The sequence below is a fragment of the Mustela nivalis genome (genome assembly GCF_964662115.1).
Source record: "Mustela nivalis genome assembly, chromosome: X".
Lineage (NCBI taxonomy): Eukaryota > Metazoa > Chordata > Mammalia > Carnivora > Mustelidae > Mustela > Mustela nivalis.
Genome location: NC_139040.1, coordinates 53,076,059 through 53,094,599, shown reverse-complemented (window position 1 = coordinate 53,094,599; position 18,541 = coordinate 53,076,059). Strand labels below are relative to the sequence as shown.

The window sequence follows — 18,541 nt, the reverse complement described above, 5'->3', positions numbered from 1 at the left end:
CTGTCTCCTAGCAGTCGGCGTATCTTGGGGCAGGAGGATCTGTGAGCCGGATGGAGCGGGAGCTACAAGCAGCGGTCTACGTGGTGAAGCAGAAAGCAAGCTGAACTGAACGCGCCGAGTGACATTAGCCGCGTCGACATAGACCCCTCAGGCAGCCCCGGCGTTTTGAATAGCATCAGAGGCAGCCTCGACGACTGCAGCTGCTTCAGGGACTGTGAGCTGCGGCGGTAGAGCCCGCTACAGCAAACGCAGTCTCGGTGGAGCTGGCGAAAACCTTTTCTCTTTCTAACTTACCACCTCATTCTACTGTAGAGGCTTCGGTCACTGGGTAAGTATTGGGTCCGGGTGCCAGAGTAGAGTGCAGCGTGAGTACCGCACTTAGTACGCCCTTAGTACGCCGAGGCTTCCTGCTGCCCACTCCTGGGGTCTTGACTATGACAAGAATGATTTTAGAGATGCTTCTGGTGTCCTCCCTTTCCTCTTCCCCCATATGTTCCCTGGAAGTAAGAGAAAGAGCAAACCCCAGAGGTGAGTGCAGATAGAATATCCTGCAGGCACTGTCACCCCTTGGCTTGGCTGGGTTACTTTGCAAAAAACTCGCACTTCTGTCAGAAAAGTGTCCACTCATGAATTTCTCCGACATTGGCCCTGCAAAAAGGTCTTTCAGTTTAACAGATAAAGTCAGCTTCAGCCAGGCTGAGGGAAACTCTAAGACTGGGGCCGGTGCTCAGAAAAAACAATACCTGGGACTCTGGTTAGCCTGCGTTTGTATCTCTGGGGGCTAGGGTTTTGGATACCAGCCAGGCTGGCTCTAACCTTTGGGGGCCTGATCCTTGATAGAGTGAAGGAAAGCCCAGCGCGCCACGGAGCGCGCAGGTTCCCCGGGCCTTTCTTCCTGGTGCTGGCCTACCCGCCTTTCCTTCCCGCCCTATTTAGGGAGCTGTGCTCAGCCAGCAGCACCTGCTGAATGTGGTGGAGATGGTGTGGAAAATTGTACTTAGCTTTAAGAAATAGATTTCTTATAATCACGTAGCTGAAAAATATACTTTCCTCGTTAAAAAAAAAAAAGACTTTTTCTAAGAGTGTAGTCGAACGTAAGAGTCCCTTTTTCACTAAAGAAATGGCTTTTAATCCCTTAGCCAACAAAACCCAGGAAACAACAGAAACCAAACCGCCTACCTAGTCCATAAATGAATGGCATTTATTAAGATAGACCTTTTAGAAACAGTTCCTCTCTCCACAAAGGAATTATTTTTTTAAGCGCATAACCATAAAACAGCCCCTTTTCTAAAAAGTGTCTCAATAAGGACGACATCAGAAAAGCTAACTTTTTAAAAGTGCGTAGTCGCAAGTGGGTACTTTTTTTTAGAGACTTTAGAAAAGCAGAGAGGCAAACTGCCCTCGGTTGGAGACAGGACTTACTATGAGCCCTTAGCCACAAATTGACTTTCTTTCCTTGCAAAAAAGCGGGGAGGTCACTTTTCAAGAGTGTGCAAGGTAACCACTTCCTTTCCTCCCCCAAGGAAAGACTTTCAGAATCCAACTGAGAGAGCCTCTTCATTTCCATATGAATTATTCCTGGATTTGTCTCGTTGGCCTCCTGAGGTTTTGGGGGGGGTGTGCCCGGGTGCCTGTATGGAATGAGTGTGCACACACATCTGTAGGAGGGCCCTAGCTTCTCCGAACGGGTTGCCCTTCCAAAATGTTGGCTGGGGGCTGAGAATCAAAACTTGCGCCACTGCGGCATACACCCACAAAACAAAGACCTAGGAAGAGAGTGGCTAACATAAAAGAATAAATAAAATTAAATAGCAAGAACAAAACGAAAGCAAGTCCTTGTGTGCAAATATCTTAGGATGGCATTTTAACCTAACTCTGGAGGCTGTTTTTGTATTAAAGGAAACCATGTGGAAGGAAGTGTTTAAAAATCGGGATAGGCCAGGAACCGGATAAAAAATACGGGGAGCGGGCGATGGTTTTGGAGGACCACTTTGCATGCTCTGAAAAAACAACCTGAGGCGAGTGCGGAGAATTCTGAACACAGCGCAACATCTGAGAAGGTAGTGGTGCTTTATGACTAAAGCGACTCTTCCGCCTCTCAATAAACGTTAAAACAGGCGTGACTTAAATAAATAAATAAATAAATAAATAAATAAATAAATAAAAGGTTACTTGCGGACACCTTCTGAATTTGGTAAAGACTAAATGGAATTCCACTCTTATTTGAAACAAACTCGCACAATCAGGGCTGGAAATCTAAGCCTCAGGGCTGTCCTTTAGCCTGTGTATTTGGGGGGTGGGGGGGCATTTTAGAGCAAGTAGAAGTAACAGTACTTGTAGATGTTGCCCCCTTTCCTTCCTTTGTCTGGATCACCCGAGGAAGTGCGGGCGATACGCGGGCGGTTTTGACGAACGAATCAAGAGATACATGCGCTAAGGTCTAAGGATACCTTTCTCCCTCTGCTAAATGAAAAATTCCCCTAGGGCAGCTAACAAGGGTTGAGTCCAGCCATCACTGCCACAGCACTGCTTGTGCCAAGCAGTCCGGGAGCGCCTCCACAAGCGAGGCCCCAAATCCTTTTTCTCCAGTCCGCTTCGCCTGGGCAGCCCCTCCTTCTGGCAAAGATGTCAGCTCAAGAGAGGCAAAGCCAAATGAAAGCCGAGCGGGTAGTCCATAGCAGGAGCGTGATCAGCCCAGCCAGGCGCTCCGGGTGCGCAGCCGCCTTCGCTGCCTTTGGGCCTCCTTCCCGCGCTCTGGGTCCTAGCGTCTCCTTCCAACTCCCAAGAGACGCGCGGAGACCTGGGAGGCGGTGGAGGCTAAGCGCTTCAGTTGGCTTTGAACCTCGGGATCAAACACAGTTTGAGGATTTCCCCTTAATTTTTTCCTGTCCCTCCGACCCTCGCTCCCGTTCTCTCCCCCTTTCAGTTTACACCTTCACTATTAACTGTGGATTTACTTATTTAGCGGCATTTTAGAGGGCACGTTCTTCGGATAAAATAGTAATAATTACCAGTGTTAAATATCCGCTGTTGTCTCTCCTTCCTGGGTGATAAGGAAGAGAGTGTGAAGACCCGCGTTTCTAAAATTCCGTGGCCGTCTTTTCTCCCTAGAAAGTGAAGAGGGTCTTCTTGGCAAAGAAATGGTGCAGTGGGGGAGGGGGTCAATCGAAGGTGGTGGCGCTGTATTAGGAGTCCCCTTCACTGGAAGAGGGACTGAAGATTGGGAGTTTTGGAAAAGAAAGGTTCTAGTTGCTGCCACTGCAGAGAAACCACCCACCATGCTCTTTAGGATGAGGATGCACAGTCACTGGATACTAGCGCCCCAAATAGGGAAGATTCAGGAATAGGATTTTTTCAGGCCCATTTAGGCTTCCTCTCTGAGTTTGCTTTTCTCTGTTTAAGGAGCAACCCACCTGCTTTCCTGAATTTAAAGCTAATCCTTTGCCCGTGGTTGCTGACAATCCTTTTTTCAGTTTTGGGAAAAGGACATCAGTGCACTGTTGGAGAAGGTTGCACAGGGCAAGAGGGAGGGGACCTAGGCAGGATATAGGCAACTGGGCCTAGGAACCTGTTACCTTACCAAGGAAATTACATTCAGAGAGAATCACAACAAACTGCTTACTTACTATCTGTTGCTTTGGAGGCAGGTGGGGAGTTTGGGGGAAAGGGAGAAGTAGAAACAATTGTTATGTTTTGTGAATCTAGGATTTTGTTTTCTTCTAACCTTTCATAGAAGGCTTCCTTTATGTGGTATATCAGAAAAGGCAGCAAACAGACTTGCTGTGCATTTGAAATACAGAAATGGGAAGCAAACACAGAAGAAGCATACAAACACATTCATTTTCTAAAGTTCAATTATTTGCTAAAGGTTGAAAGCAATTTTTTTTTTAAATCACCTGAATGCAATTCTGATAGACACACAAGTAGTGTTATTTGGGCAGCTGAAATCCCTGGCAGAATGAATTCCACCTTTCACACTCTTTATTCTATTATTATCCAAAACTTTGTTTTTTGCTAGATAGAAATTCCTGATAGAGAGCTTCCAGAATGCTGATGGCAGAAGGAAATCTGGTAGAAACTTAGAAAATTCTCCTTTTCTCTACCCAATTGGTCCACAACAGTCTTTATGCAGGATTTATGAAGTTCTTGAGGCAGGAGGGGAGCCACACCTACAAGGAGACTTTACATTAACCTTAACCCACTTTAACAAAATATATATGGCTGCCACATTTTCTATTGGTAGGAAGAAAATTATTCAGGGGACGAAAGTTTAAAATCTAATTTTCTTTAGGAATCTTGCTTCACATATTTCAAAGGAGGCGCCATCTGTGTATTTATTCACCAAAATATCCACAAACATTAGTCATCTACTGCGCTAGACAATGTGCTAGGCTCCAGGAATACCAAAGAATATGAAAAGGCAGCTTGATGCCTCTGTGAGCCAGGACATTCTTAGCCACTTGCAAGCACAATTATCTTCATCACACTACATTTTTCACATACTTCTCTGCATCATCTCTCCCACCTTCCCATTTCAGCTTTCTCTCTACCCACAATAAGTCCTTTAATCTTGGCTTATTCCTCCCCTTACGCCTAACAAACACCTCTATTCTGTTCTTTTCCTCCACTTCTCTGCCTTCCCTCCCTGCTTCTTCTCTACATTATCTACCTAAGTTATTTCTCCACTCATCCCCGTTTTTCTTCCTCATTTGGACTAGCTACCTAGACCTCTCTTCCCCTTCAATGACCTGAAAGAAGTGTAAAAAAAAAAAAAAAAAAATCAAGGAACATCTACTTCAAATTCAGAGATTTGTGAAAGTTTCCTCACAAAGAAGATTTCTTGCTGTCTGTGTGTGTCTTTTGCTAATTTATTTGAAACAAAATTTACAATGAAATTCCTTAGATTTGTTAAATATTATTGTTATGCCTGAAAATATCTTTTTTTTAAAATTTTCAACATAACAGTTTTCATTATTTTTGCACCACACCCAGTGCTCCCTGTAATCCTTGCCCTCTATAATACCCACCACCTGGTTCTCCCATCCTACCACCCCCCATCACTTCAAACCCCTCAGATTACCTTTCAGAGTCCATAGTCTCTCAGGGTTCACCTCCATTTCCAATTTCTCCCATCTCCCTTCTCCTCTCTAACTCCCCATGTCCTCCATGCTCTTTGTTATGCTCCACAAATAAGTGAAACCATATGATAATTGACTCTCTCTGCTTGACTTATTTCACTCAGCATAATCTCTTCCAGTCCCATCCATGTTGCTACAAAAGTTGGGTATTCATCCTTTCTGATGGAGGCATAATACTCCATAGTGTATTTGGAACACATCTTCCTTATCCATTCATCCGTTGAAGGGCATCTTGGTTCTTTCCACAGTTTGGTGACCGTGGCCATTGCTGCTATGAACATTGGGGTGCAGATGGCCCTTCTTTTCACTACATCTGTATCTTTGGGGTAAATACCCAGGAGTGCAATGGCAGGGTCATAGGGAAACTCTATTTTTAGTTTCCTGAGGAATCTCCACACTGTTCTCCAAAGTGGCTGCACCAATTTGCATTCCCACCAACAGTGTAAGAGGGTTCCCCTTTCTCCACATCCTCTCCAACACATGTTGTTTCCTGTTTTGTTAATTTTGGCCATTCTAACTGGTGTAAGGTGATATCCCAATGTGGTTTTAATTTGAATATCCCTGATGGCTAGTGATGATGAACATTTTTTCATGTGTCTGGTAGCCATTTGTATGTCTTGATTGGAGAAGTGTCTGTCCATATCTTCTGCCCATTTTTTGTTAATACGATTATCTGTTTTGTGTGTGTTGAGTTTGAGGAGTTCTTTATAGATCCTGGATATCAACCTTTTGTCTGTACTGTCACTTGCAAATACCTTCTCCCATTCCATGGGTTGCCACTTTGTTTTGTTGACTGTTTCCTTTGCTGTGCAGAAGCTTTTGATTTTGATGAAGTCCCAAAAGTTTATTTTGGCTTTTGTTTCCTTTGCCTTTGGAGACATATCTTGAAAGAAGTTGCTGTGGCTGATATCGAAGAGATTACTGCCTATGTTCTCCTCTAGGATTCTGATGGATTCCTGTCTCACGTTGAGGTCTTTTATCCATTTTGAGTTTGTCTTTGTGTACGGTGTAAGAGAATGGTCGAGTTTCATTCTTCTACTTATAGCTGTCCAGTTTTCCCAGCACCATTTATTGAAGAGACTATCTTTTTTCCACTGTATATTTTTTCTTGTTTTGTCGAAGATTATTTGACCATAGATTTGAGGATCCATTTCTGGGCTCTCTACTTTGTTCCACTGGTCTATGTGTCTGTTTTTATGCCAGTACCATGTTGTCTTGGTGATCACAGCTTTGTAGTAAAGCTTGAAATCAGGTAATGTGATGCCCCCAATTTTATTTTTGTTTTTCAACATTTCTTTAGTGATTCGGGATCTCTTCTGATTCTATAAAATTTTGGGATTATTTGCTCCAGCTCTTTGAAGAATACCAGTGAAATTTGGATCAGAATGGCATTAAAAGTGTAGATTGCTCTAGGCAGTATAGACATTTTAACAATGTTTATTCTTCCAATCCAAGAGCATGGAATGGTCTTCCATCCTTTTGTGTCTTCTTCAATTTCTTTCATGAGTATTCCATAGTTCCTCGAGTACAGATCCTTTACCTCTTTGGTTAGGTTTATTCCCAGGTATCTTATGGTTCTTGGTGCTATAGTAAATGGAATCGATTCTCTAATTTCCCTTTCTGCATTTTGATTGTTAGTGTATAAGAAAGCCACTGATTTCTATACATTGACTTTGTATCCTGCCACGTTACTGAATTGCTGTATTAGTTCTAGTAGTTTGGGGGTGGAGTCTTTCGGTTTTCCATATAAAGAATCATGTCATCTGTGAAGAGAGAGAGCTTGACTTCTTTATCGACAATTTGGATACCTTTCATTTCTCTTTGTTGTCTGATTGCTGTTGCTAGGACTTCTAATACTATGTTGAACAAGAGTGGTGAGAGTGGGTATCCTTGTCGTGTTCCTGATCTCAACAGGAAGGCTGCAAGCTTTTTCCATTGAGGATGATATTCGTTGTGGGTCTTTCATAGATAGATTTGATGAAGTTCAGGAATGTTCCCTCTATCCCTATATGTTGAAGCGTTTAATCAGGAACGGATGCTGGATTTTGCCAAGTGCTTTTTCTGCATCAATTGAGAGGACCATGTGGTTCTTCTATCTTCTCTTATTAACTTGTTCTATCACATTGATTGATTTGCGAATGTTGAACCATCCTTGTAGCCCAGGAATGAATCCCACCTGGTCATGGTGGATAATCCTTTTAATGTGCTGTTGGATCCTGTTGGCTAGGATCTTGTTGAGAATCTTAGCATCCATATTCATCAGTGATATTGGTCTGAAATTCTCCTTTATGGTAGGGTCTTTGCCTGGTTTGGGGATCAGGGTAATGCTGGCTTCATAGAAAGAGTCTGGAAGTTTTCCTTCTGCTTCAATTTTTTGAAACAGCTTCAGGAGAATAGGTGTTATTTCTTCTTTGAAAGTTTGGTAGTTCCCTGATGCCGAGTGATATGGAGCACTTTTTCATGTGTCTGTTGGCCATCTGGATGTCTTCTTTGCAGAAATGTCTGTTCATGTCCTCTGCCCATTTCTTGATTGGATTATTTGTTCTTTGGATGTTGAGTTTGCTAAGTTCTTTATAGATTCTGGACACTAGTCCTTTATCTGATATGTCGTTTGCAAATATCTTCTCCCATTCTGTCAGTTGTCTTTTGATTTTGTTAACTGTTTCCTTTGCTGTGCAAAAGCTTTTGATCTTGATGAAATCCCAATAGTTCATTTTTGCCCTTGCTTCCCTTGCCTTTGGCGTTGTTCCTAGGAAGATATTGCTGCGGCTGAGGTCGAAGAGGTTGCTGCCTGTGTTCTCCTCAAGGATTTTGATGGATTCCTTTCACACATTGAGGTCCTTCATCCATTTTGAGTCTATTTTTGTGTGTGGTGTAAGGAAATGGTCCAATTTCATTTTTCTGCATGTGGCTGTCCAAATTTCCCAACACCATTTGTTGAAGAGGCTGTCATTTTTCCATTGGACATTCTTTCCTGCTTTGTCGAAGATTAGTTGACCATAGAGTTGAGGGTCTATTTCTGGGCTCTCTCTTCTGTTCCATTGATCTATGTGTCTGTTTTTGTGCCAGTACTATGCTGTCTTGATGATGAAAGCTTTGTAATAGAGCTTGAAGTCCGAATCAGGGAAATACAAATAAAATCCACAATGAGATATCACCTCACACCAGTCAGAATGGCTAAAATCAACAAGTCAGGAAATGACAGATGCTGGCGAGGATGCGGAGAAAGGGGAACCCTCCTACACTGTTGGTGGAAATGCAAGCTGGTGCAGCCACTCTGGAAAACAGCATGGAGGTTCCTCAAAATATTGAAAATAGAACTGCCCTATGACCCAGCAATTGCACTACTGGGTATTTACCCTAAAGATACAAACGTAGTGATCCAAAGGGGCACGTGCACCCGAATGTTCATAGCAGCAATGTCCACAATAGCCAAACTATGGAAAGAACCTAGATGTCCATCAACAGATGAATGGATCAAGAAGATGTGGTATATATACAATGGGATACTATGCAGCCATCAAAAGAAATGAAATCTTGCCATTTGCGACAACATGGATGGAACTAGAGTGTATCATGCTTAGTGAAATAAGTCAAGCAGAGAAAGACAACTATCATATGATCTCCCTGATATGAGGAAGTGGTGATGCAACATGGAGGCTTAAGTGGGTAGGAGAAGAATAAATGAAACAAGATGGGATTGGGAGGGAGACAAACCATAAGTGACTCTTAATCTCACAAAACAAACTGAGGGTTGCTGGGGGGAGGGGGGTTGGGAGAAGGTGGGGTGGGGTTATGGACATTGGGGAGGGTATGTGCTTTGGTGAGTGCTGTGAAGTGTGTAAACCTGGTGATTCACAGACCTGTACCCCTGGGGATAAAAATACATGTTTATAAAAAATAAAAAATTAAAAAAAAAGTTTGGTAGAATTCTTCAGGGAATCCATCAGTTCCTGGGCTCTTGTTTTTTGAGAGGTTTTTGATCACTCCTTCAATCTCGTCACGAGATATCAGTCTATTCAGGTTGTCAATTTCTTCCTGGTTCAATTTTGGAAGTTTATAATTTTCCAGGAATGCATCCATTTCATCTGGGTTGCTTAGCTTATTTGCATATAACTGTTGATAATAACTTCTGATGATTGTTTCTACTTCCTTGGTGTTGTGATCTCTCCCTTTTCATTCATAATTTTATGAATTTGAGCTTTCTCTCTTTTCTTTTGCATTATTGTGGCCAATGGTTTATCGATCTTATTGATTCTTTCAAAAAACCAACTTCTAGGTTTATTGATACGTTCTACTGTATCTCTGGCTTCTACCTTATTGATCTCAGCTCTAATCTTGATGATTTCCCTTCTTTTGTTTTTTTTTAAAGATTTTATTTATTTATTTGGCAGAGAGAGATCACAGTAGACAGAGAGGCAGGCAGAGAGAGAGGGGAGCAGCCTCCCTGCTGAGGAGAGAACCCGATGTGGGACTCGATCCCAGGACCCTGAGATCATGACCTGAGCCGAAGGCAGCCGCTTAACCCACTGAGCCACCCAGGTGCCCCAGTGATTTCCCTTCTTATGTGTGGAGTTGGTTTGATTTGTTGTTGATTCTCCAGTTCTTTAAGGTATAGAGACAGTTGGTGTGTTCTGGGTTTTTCAATTTTTTTTGAGGGAGGCTTGGATGGCTACATATTTCCCCCTTAGGACTGCCTTTGCAGGGTCCCATAGGTTTTGGACCGAAGTGTCTTCATTCTCATTGGTTTCCATGAATTGTTTCAGTTCTTCTTTGATCTCTTGGTTGATCCAAGCATTCTTTAGCAAGGTGGTCTTTAGCTTCCAGGTGTTTGAGTTCCTTCTGAACTTTTCCTTGTGGTTGAGCTCCAGTTTCAAAGCATTGTGATCTGAGAATATGCAGGGAATCATCTCAGTCTTTTGGTATCGGTTGAGTCCTGATTTGTGACCCAGTATGTGGTCTATTCTTGAGAAGGTTCCATGTGCACTTGAGAAGAATGAGTATTCTATTGTTTTACGTGGAATGTTCTGTATGATCTATGAGGTCCATCTGGTCCAATGTGTCATTCAATGCTCTTGTTTCTTTATTGATTTTCTGCTTCGATGATTTGTCTGTTTCTGAGAGAGGTGTGTTAAGATCTCCTATTGTTAATGTATTCATATCAATATGACTCTTTATCTTGATTAACAGTTTTCTTATGTAGTTGGCTGCTCCCATCTTGGGGGCATAGATATTTACAATTGTTAGATCATCTTGGTGGATAGTTCCTTTAAGAATGATGTAGTGTCCTTCTGTTTCTCTGACTACAGTTTTTAGTTTGAAATCTAATTTAATTTATCTTATATGAGAATCATTACCCTGGCCTTCTTTTGAGGCCCACTGGCATGAAAGATGCTTCTCTATCCCTTCACTTTCAGTCTGGGTGTATCTTTAGGTTCAGAATGGGTCTGCTGTAGACAACATAATGGATGGGTCCTGTCATTTTATCCAATCTGCAACCCTGTGCCATTTTTGGGTGCATTTAGGCCGTTCACATTGAGAGTGATTATTGATAGACACATTTTTATTGACATCGTGTTAGCTTTGAAGACTTTCTTTTTATAGATTATCTCTATATTTCTGTTCAATGCTATTCTTAGGATTTTCCCTCTTTTATATTACCACCCTTAAAATTTCCTGCAGTTTTGGCTTGGTGGTTGCATAGTCTTTTAAGCCTTGCTGGTCTTGGAAACTCTTTCTCTCTCCATCCATTTTGAATGTCAGTCTTGCTGGATAAAGTATTCTTGGCTGCATGTTCTTCTCATTCACTGCCCTGAATATATCTTGCCAGCCCTTTCTGGCTTGCCAGGTCTCTGTGGACAGGTCTGGCGTTATTCTGATGAGCTTTCCTCTGTACATAAGGAGCCTCTTTGTCCTAGCAGCTTTCAAGAGATTATACCTACAATTATGATTCCTTAATTTGACTATCAGGTGCCTTGATGTTTTTTTGGAATCTATCATCTTGGGTGGAGACCATTCGGCCTCTAGTACATGAACACTGGCTCCTTTCGCGAGGTTGATAAAATTTTCATGAAGAACTTATTCCACTATATCTTCTAGACTTCTTTCTTTCTCCTCCCCTTCAGGGATTCCAATGATTCTAATGTTGGAATGCTTCATGGCATCATTTATTTCCCTGATTCTGTTTTCATGGTTCAAAGCTGTTTGTTCCAGGCTTCCTCCTGATCCTTTCTTTCTGTCTGTTTTTCCTCCAGATCACTAATTCTATCTTCTGTCTTAGTTACCCTAGCTTTGAGAGAATTTAAATTAGATTGGAATTCATTGAGAGCATCCTGAACATCATCCCTGGTAGCTTTTAGCTCTGCCCTAACCTTGTGAACATTATCTCTGGTCGCTTTCAGCTCGGACCTAATCAATTCCGTTTGGTCATCCATGGCTTTGTCTAACCTAGCTATTGCCTGGATAATTGTTAGCCTGAATTCTTTTTCTGACATATTGTCTATGTTGATAGCCCTTAGCTCTGTTGCAGAAGGTCCATCTTCTGTATTTTTCTTCTGTTGGGCATTCCTCCTCCTAGTCATTTTAGTGAGAGATGACTGAACAGATGTAGCTGGATGTATCAACCATGGTACAGTCAAGGTGCACCCCGGAACACTTCTGAGCAATGAGGATTCCCCACCCAAATGAGAAAAAAAGAAAAAAAAAAGCAAAATAAAAAAAAATAAAGAGAGAGAGAGAGAAAGAGAGATAGGAAAGAAAGGGAAGATAAAAGAGAAGATTCAGCCCAAATGGGCCCCAAGGTAAGTTTTATGAAGTATACAAACAGTAAACAGACAAACAAAAAGACTGATAAAAGTATATGACAAGAGAAAAAATAATTATATATATATATATATAGGCAAATAAAGGAAGAACCTTGTCAAAAAGAACCCCAAGTGTAAGATTTATATATTATCTGGACAAACACAAAAACACAGAAACACTGGTGGAAGAAAAAGATGGGAGAGTGGTTATAAATTCTCAGTGTGGGCGAGGAAGTTTGTTTTGATTCTTCCTGGATGTATTTTCATATCTTTGTTAAAGGACTCAACTTTCCTAAGATAAAGGGGGATTAAAAATTGGTTTACCTATAGGGGTATTATTGATTAGGGAAAGGGGATTACTTTGAAGTTTAACTCTATATGAATATTACAAAATAAAATTTAAAAAAGGAATAAACTAGATTAAACTAAACTAAAATTAAAAAAAGGAAATTTACGAAATTGAAATGCAAAAGAAAAACACAGGTGTATGTATCAAAAAGTTCAGGTTAGAAGGTTATTATGGAATTTGATGTACTCACAGCTCACTGTGATTGTAAATAGGTTAAAATTTATGTATATTTTAAATATGAGACAGAATAGTGGGAACAAATTAAAAATAAAAGTTGTCCTATGAAGTAGTGGTGGTGGTTCTCTTGTAGTCTTTTTTTTTTTTTTTTTTTTCTTTCCTGGTTGGTTTTCTGGGGGAGGGGCCTGCCAGGTGGGTTTTCAGTCTATGATGTTCGCTGAGTTAAGTCCTCCAGTTCCCCTTGAGGGGGTGGGCTCTGAGGAAACCGGTTTTTTCAGGCTTTTGTTCTCTGGAGGTTTTTATATTTGTTCACTTTTTTTTTTCTTCCTCTTGCCTTGACTGCTTTTGATGGTTTTTGTAGGTTTAGAGGAAAGCAAACTGCACCCTGACCTCCCTCTCAAAGAGAAGCCTCAGTCTGTTCTTCTGTGGATGTTGCAGAGCCCATATAAATTTCCCCTTGGCAGCTGGCAGAGCAGATTCCTAGTCGGGGTCCCTGGGCATGCAGGATTTCTGCTTGTAACCAAAACCACGGCAGCGGCGGCTGTCCGTGCAGCTGCAGACCGCCAGAGAGGTTCCAAGCAGTGAATGCACACTGAGATTTTCCCGCTGGCCTGGGCTGGGAGTGCCTGGTCTTTCTGGGTCTAAGAGTGCCCAGCTTGCAAGCACCTTTCTCGGGGAGGCTGTGGGTTGCGCGCCGTCTCAGGCTCTTAGAGCGGGGCGCAGGTCTGAAAGCACCAGTTTGGGCCTTCGTGCACCTCTCTCAGGAGAGAGTTTGGGGCATGAGTCTTAGGCTCTGAAACAATGGCGCCTGATCTCAGGCTGATTTCATGGGTGATCAGAGTTCTTTGGTAGGTAATCGGCTCACTTTAGGGTACATGTTGAAAAGGCGCCTCCTTCTACTTCCCCGCCATCTTTCCCCCCTAAAATATCTGTTTTCATTTGGTTACAACTAGGGATTCAAATATTGTACATTGGGGAATCCAAATTTTCTGAATTTCTCACTACACTCTCCTAAAGTTGTTTCTCGCATCCATTTCTGGTATATGTTCTTATCAACATGTACAGTTATCATGTCAATCTTTAGAGGCAAAGGAACATTTTTTTTCTTTACTACATTCTTAGAGTTATTTTTATGTGTGAGAAAGGGGGACAATTCTTAGATTGTCCATATTTGCACATGTAGTAGGGTTGACTGAATATTGGGAATTGATGACAGAAGAAGAGTATGCTGTAAAAAAAAAAAAGATGATCCATTCTTTCATCAATGACATATGTAACTTTTACTTTTAGGAAAAATAAAACATATAATTACATTGAAATGGATTGACTTTATATTGTAACATTCCAAATTACATGTTCTTATCTCATCAGAGTTCTATTATCTGAAGACTTTACTGATCATTCAGTATCCAGACTGAAGAAAACTAGATAAGATGTCTTGATATTCCAGACTAGCTTGTGATGTTCAAATAAATCTACTCCTATTCAGAATGGTGTTATTTTTCAATAGACGTTTTCATGAAGGCATCATCCCTAAAATGTGGTTATATCTTTTTTTAGGAGAAAACATCAAATGACCTATATGTCAAGGTCCCTCAAGATTTCCACCCTGTGAATCATTAATTGTAAAGTACAGGTTTATTACATGGAGAAAGCTATTTTAGGGTGAAAAGTGTCTTGAGATTTCGTGACATTTGTGGAAAGACTGCATTCTCATTATCAAAGAATAAAAAATTGATAGTCTTTTCTAATCACAATTTTCGAATTAGAAGAGTGACTTGTAAATGCTTCTGTTATCTTTTGCATTTCAAAAATCCTCAACTGATCAAGGAGTTAAAGTGTCCTTTTAATTGTCTTTAATGTGTTAAGCATCAAATCAGTATAATAGATTTTGAAAATAAGAGTAATGATGACTACAGTTGTCATTTCCAGCCCAGATCTGAAAAAATGATTTTTTTCTACCTAGTCTTCTCAACTAAAATGTGTAAATATGGGAAGACACAAAAAGGAAAGGGAAATGAAAGAAGAGACTAAATCATCCAAGATAATTTTTTTCTCATTAATAAAAACTATTTTAATTAATATAATATAACTTTTAACATGACAATAATAAAAGTAATTGTTGAAGAATTTTAATTAAACTATATAAAATTAATTTCTTTTTAAAATCTTTAAGTGATGAGAATACAGGTAGAGATTTGTCCTGATTTTACAATTCATTTACTGTTATTATAGGAAATGAAAATAAAATATTAAGGTTTCTACTACACTTTTGTTTTAACTCATTCTCCTTGTGAAATACCTTTAATTTGTACAGAATGCTATATTTATACCATTTTTTATATTTATATCATTTTGGAAGTATATATATTAATATAGTCTCAAAAAATTTTGAGTAGAAAAAGAAGCAATGGTTATACCTATTTCTTTTCAGTGGGAAAACTTAAGGTTGGAAATCAAATAGGCTTTCCTCTAGATGGTAAGAGGGGAAACTTATACAGGGTTGTTGATTTTCAGTCTCCAAACTTGGGACATTTTCCAGCATCTCACCTTGCCTTTCATTTCTTTGAGTGTATTTTCTCAAAGGCAGGGTAGGATACTTGATTAATTCCTGAAATTGACTGCAAGTGTTGAATATGGATGGAATCTGGCATTGACTCTAAACTTATATGTCAAACATAAATTATTAAAATAGATTTACAGAAAAAATCAGGCACTTAAAAATAATGTCTTCAAATTACATAAATGGAAATGTAATTGGTCATTCTATTCTGAAGTCTGAACAATTAATTGATACATTCATGTTCAACATTTCACAAAATAATATCACCAATGATCTATGTTATAGTAAACTGCTCAGAATTTTTGAATCTGTTTGGAAAAATATTTAAAAAAAAACAAAAAATACTTCTTATATTAAAAAGTAAAGATCTTAAAGACAAGTATGTTCAACTATATTTACATAAGTTTTCAATTAATAGACTCTTATGTTCTCCTCTTATTTAGAGTCTATGTGCGCTGACCTTGTAAGAATTATATGGTAAAAATAATGGGACTATTGAAATTTAACAGTATACACTACAGAGATACATATACTTCCTCTATTTTATTTATATAAAGAATTCAAATTATGACATATCATAATGATACTCCATAAAATACAAGTTTACTTAATATGACAAATATGTGGTGTTATAGCCTAATCCAATTTTTAGAGTATCTAAATTTTTATATAGGAGTTATTTTAGGGAATATTTTTCAATGATTTTTAAGTAGTGGCTTTCTTCTGACATGCCATTTGTGAAGCACCATGTCTTTGGGAATTAACCGTGTATAGGTTTGGATCAATCACATCAAGCAAAAGGACATTTAGCTTCCAACATGCAAATCATTGTTGTCTTCAGGTTTCTAAAGTTTATCCCATAGTTTTGGGTATAGAAAGTATGAGCAAAAGTTTTATTTAAATTGTGTGAACACAAGATATTTTATGATTTATATTTTATTAGTATGTAGAGAGTAATCTCTACATAATAAATTAATAAATTAATCTCCCTGGAGTACAGGTTTCCCAAAAGTAAAATGAAGAAAATGTAAATTATTTCAAGTCCATTTCCAATGGAAAAAAATATGTTTTACAAAAATCAATAGCCATATAAAGCATTCTTTCTTTTTCCTGTAGTACTGCAGGTATTATCAGTTTTACTGCATTGATCCACTAACCATTAATAACTAAAGAAGTATTGCTTGCCCAGCATTATATTTCTTTAGATGTGGGGTCTGGACTGTGAAGGGTGACCATTAAAGAATTTAAAGTACTACCTGCTTTGAGAAGCTTACATTCTGATTGGGCAAAAACAATGAAAAACAAAAATAACAAAGTAATATATAGTGACATCAAATTAAATTCAACATACATTGAATGTCAGGTAGTATATTGCAATATGACAAGTATGGTCCAGGTTTTATATACTCTGGAAGTAAAGGGGACCAGAAAGCTCATTTGGTCCAACTCCTTTGATTTACAGAAAGTGAATTAAGGGTATAGGAGTTCATGTAAGGCATTTGATGATAGCACTAATTAATGTACTCCACAGTCTTACCTATTCCCTGCTTTGCTTTAATGCAATAATAGTTTTGTACCTTATCAGAAAGTTAAATATACCCAAGACTTGTTTATTTCTTTGTCTTACAACTTTTCTTTATATCACAAAATCTGTGATATAAAGCAGTTTCAATATGTCCTAGCCATTTTACAATGTGAGAGTGCAAAGCAGGATTATTTGAGGAAGGGAATTTGAATCCATTAAATATCATATGGATTATGAATGCCTTAGAACTGCATACATGAATAAATAAATATGGGAATATAAGGTCACTGCTAAAAACAATAGCTAGATCAAAGCTCTTTAGAAAAGAAATAGAGCCAAATACACAATTTGTAGTCCATCACCATCACTGCCAATGACATCACCATCACTGCCAATGACAATTTCAAACTCCAGTTTCTAGGAAGTTATATTCTATTACTGTGTGTATCAAATTTTAATGTGCATACCAGTCATCTGGAAATCTTGCTAAAATGCGGATTCTGATTCAGTAGAGTCTAGGTAGGACCTGAAATTTTGAATTTCTAACATGTTCACTGGGGATGTAGATGATGCTGCCCCCGGCAAACCACACCGAGCAACAAAAGGCTAATTCTTAGTCTGTTAAATAACATGAAAATGGTGAAGTAAGCATAGGTAACAGCTGTTTTGCAAAGTACAAAATTTTTAAAAATTGAAATGGTATAAATTATTGCTTTGGGTATTAAAATTGATTTTAACCTTTGGTATAACTAGATCAGTTGAAACTAGTTCAGACAAAAAACCAGTTGCTTGCTCATTGTATAGTCAGATTTATTCTACAAGCACTATATGCATACATTTATAACATTTTAAAAACAAACCATTGGCCATAGTTTGTCAACAGTTTACCAATATTTTTAATATTTTTCCAAAGAGATTCAAAAATTCTGAGCAGTTAACTATAACATAGATCATTGGTGATATTAGTTTGTGAAATGTTGAGCATGAATGTATCAATTAATTGTTCAGACTTCAGAATAGAATGACCAATTACATTTCCATTTATGTAATTCAAAGACAGTATTTTTAAGTGCCTGATTTTTTCTGTAAATCTATTTTAATAATTTATGTTTGACATATAAGTTTAGAATGAAGTCCAGATTCCATCCATATTGAACACTTGCAGCCAATTTCAGGAAGTAATAAAGTATATAAGATAATAGGCCTGCTCAATCGTCCATCTGACTATTCTGACAGCAAAATGATTGGGTCTGTGAAGAAAATGCCAGTGCCCTCATAAGGTTAAGAATTGATTTTTAATCTCCTTATTCAGCTATTTTATATCTTACATCAGTGAATAGATCTAAACCTTTGCTGACCTTTTAAAAATTTTTAGTTTATAAAACATCTTCATAACCAAAGCCTCTCAGGCAAAGTAGTATTTTTTGTTTACTTGTTTGTTTAATGTTTTTATTTAAATTCCAATTGAGTAACATGTAGTATGATATTAGTTTCAGGTAGTGTCTGATATTTTTAAGGACAACAACAATAGCAAAAATACTTGGTAGAGTTAATTTTATATCTGCTATCTCTCAAAACTTCCCTTAAGGAATGATAAATTAGACACTGTGCTGTCTAACTACTTTCTTCACACCTAGATTTTTTTTTATCTGAGACTACAGCAGAATAGTCATTTATTCTAAGTGAACTTTTCATCCTTAATCATTTTTGGAAATCTTCATAACTCCATTTGTTTATATACAGTTCATCTTGGTATGGAATCTGTCATATTAAAACAAAGAACATTGAGAACAGCTATTGAAAAAAGTGATGGGTAAGTGTTTTAACTATTGGTTAGGAGGCACAGTGTGGTTCCAGCAGATTTAGGAAAACAACTGAAAAAGTTGTCACTTCAAAGCTGCAATTCATGTCTTAATTATGGCTTTGGGTTTCAGAATCCACTACCTTCCCAATGAAACTATTAATCTTTTCTAAGATCTGATACTT

General features: G+C 38.8%; 1 protein-coding gene across 5 annotated transcripts in view; it reads left to right on the top strand.

Moving 5' to 3' along the window:
* The first annotated feature begins 34 nt into the window (after window positions 1–34).
* PCDH11X (protocadherin 11 X-linked) overlaps window positions 35–18,541 on the top strand; it is a 421,474-nt gene continuing 402,967 nt past the window's right edge. For all 5 annotated transcript variants that reach the window (XM_082715960.1, XM_082715957.1, XM_082715958.1 and 2 more), the window contains exon 1: window positions 35–328. The gene's annotated coding sequence lies outside the window, so the exon portion shown is untranslated. The remainder of the gene's footprint in view (window positions 329–18,541) is intronic.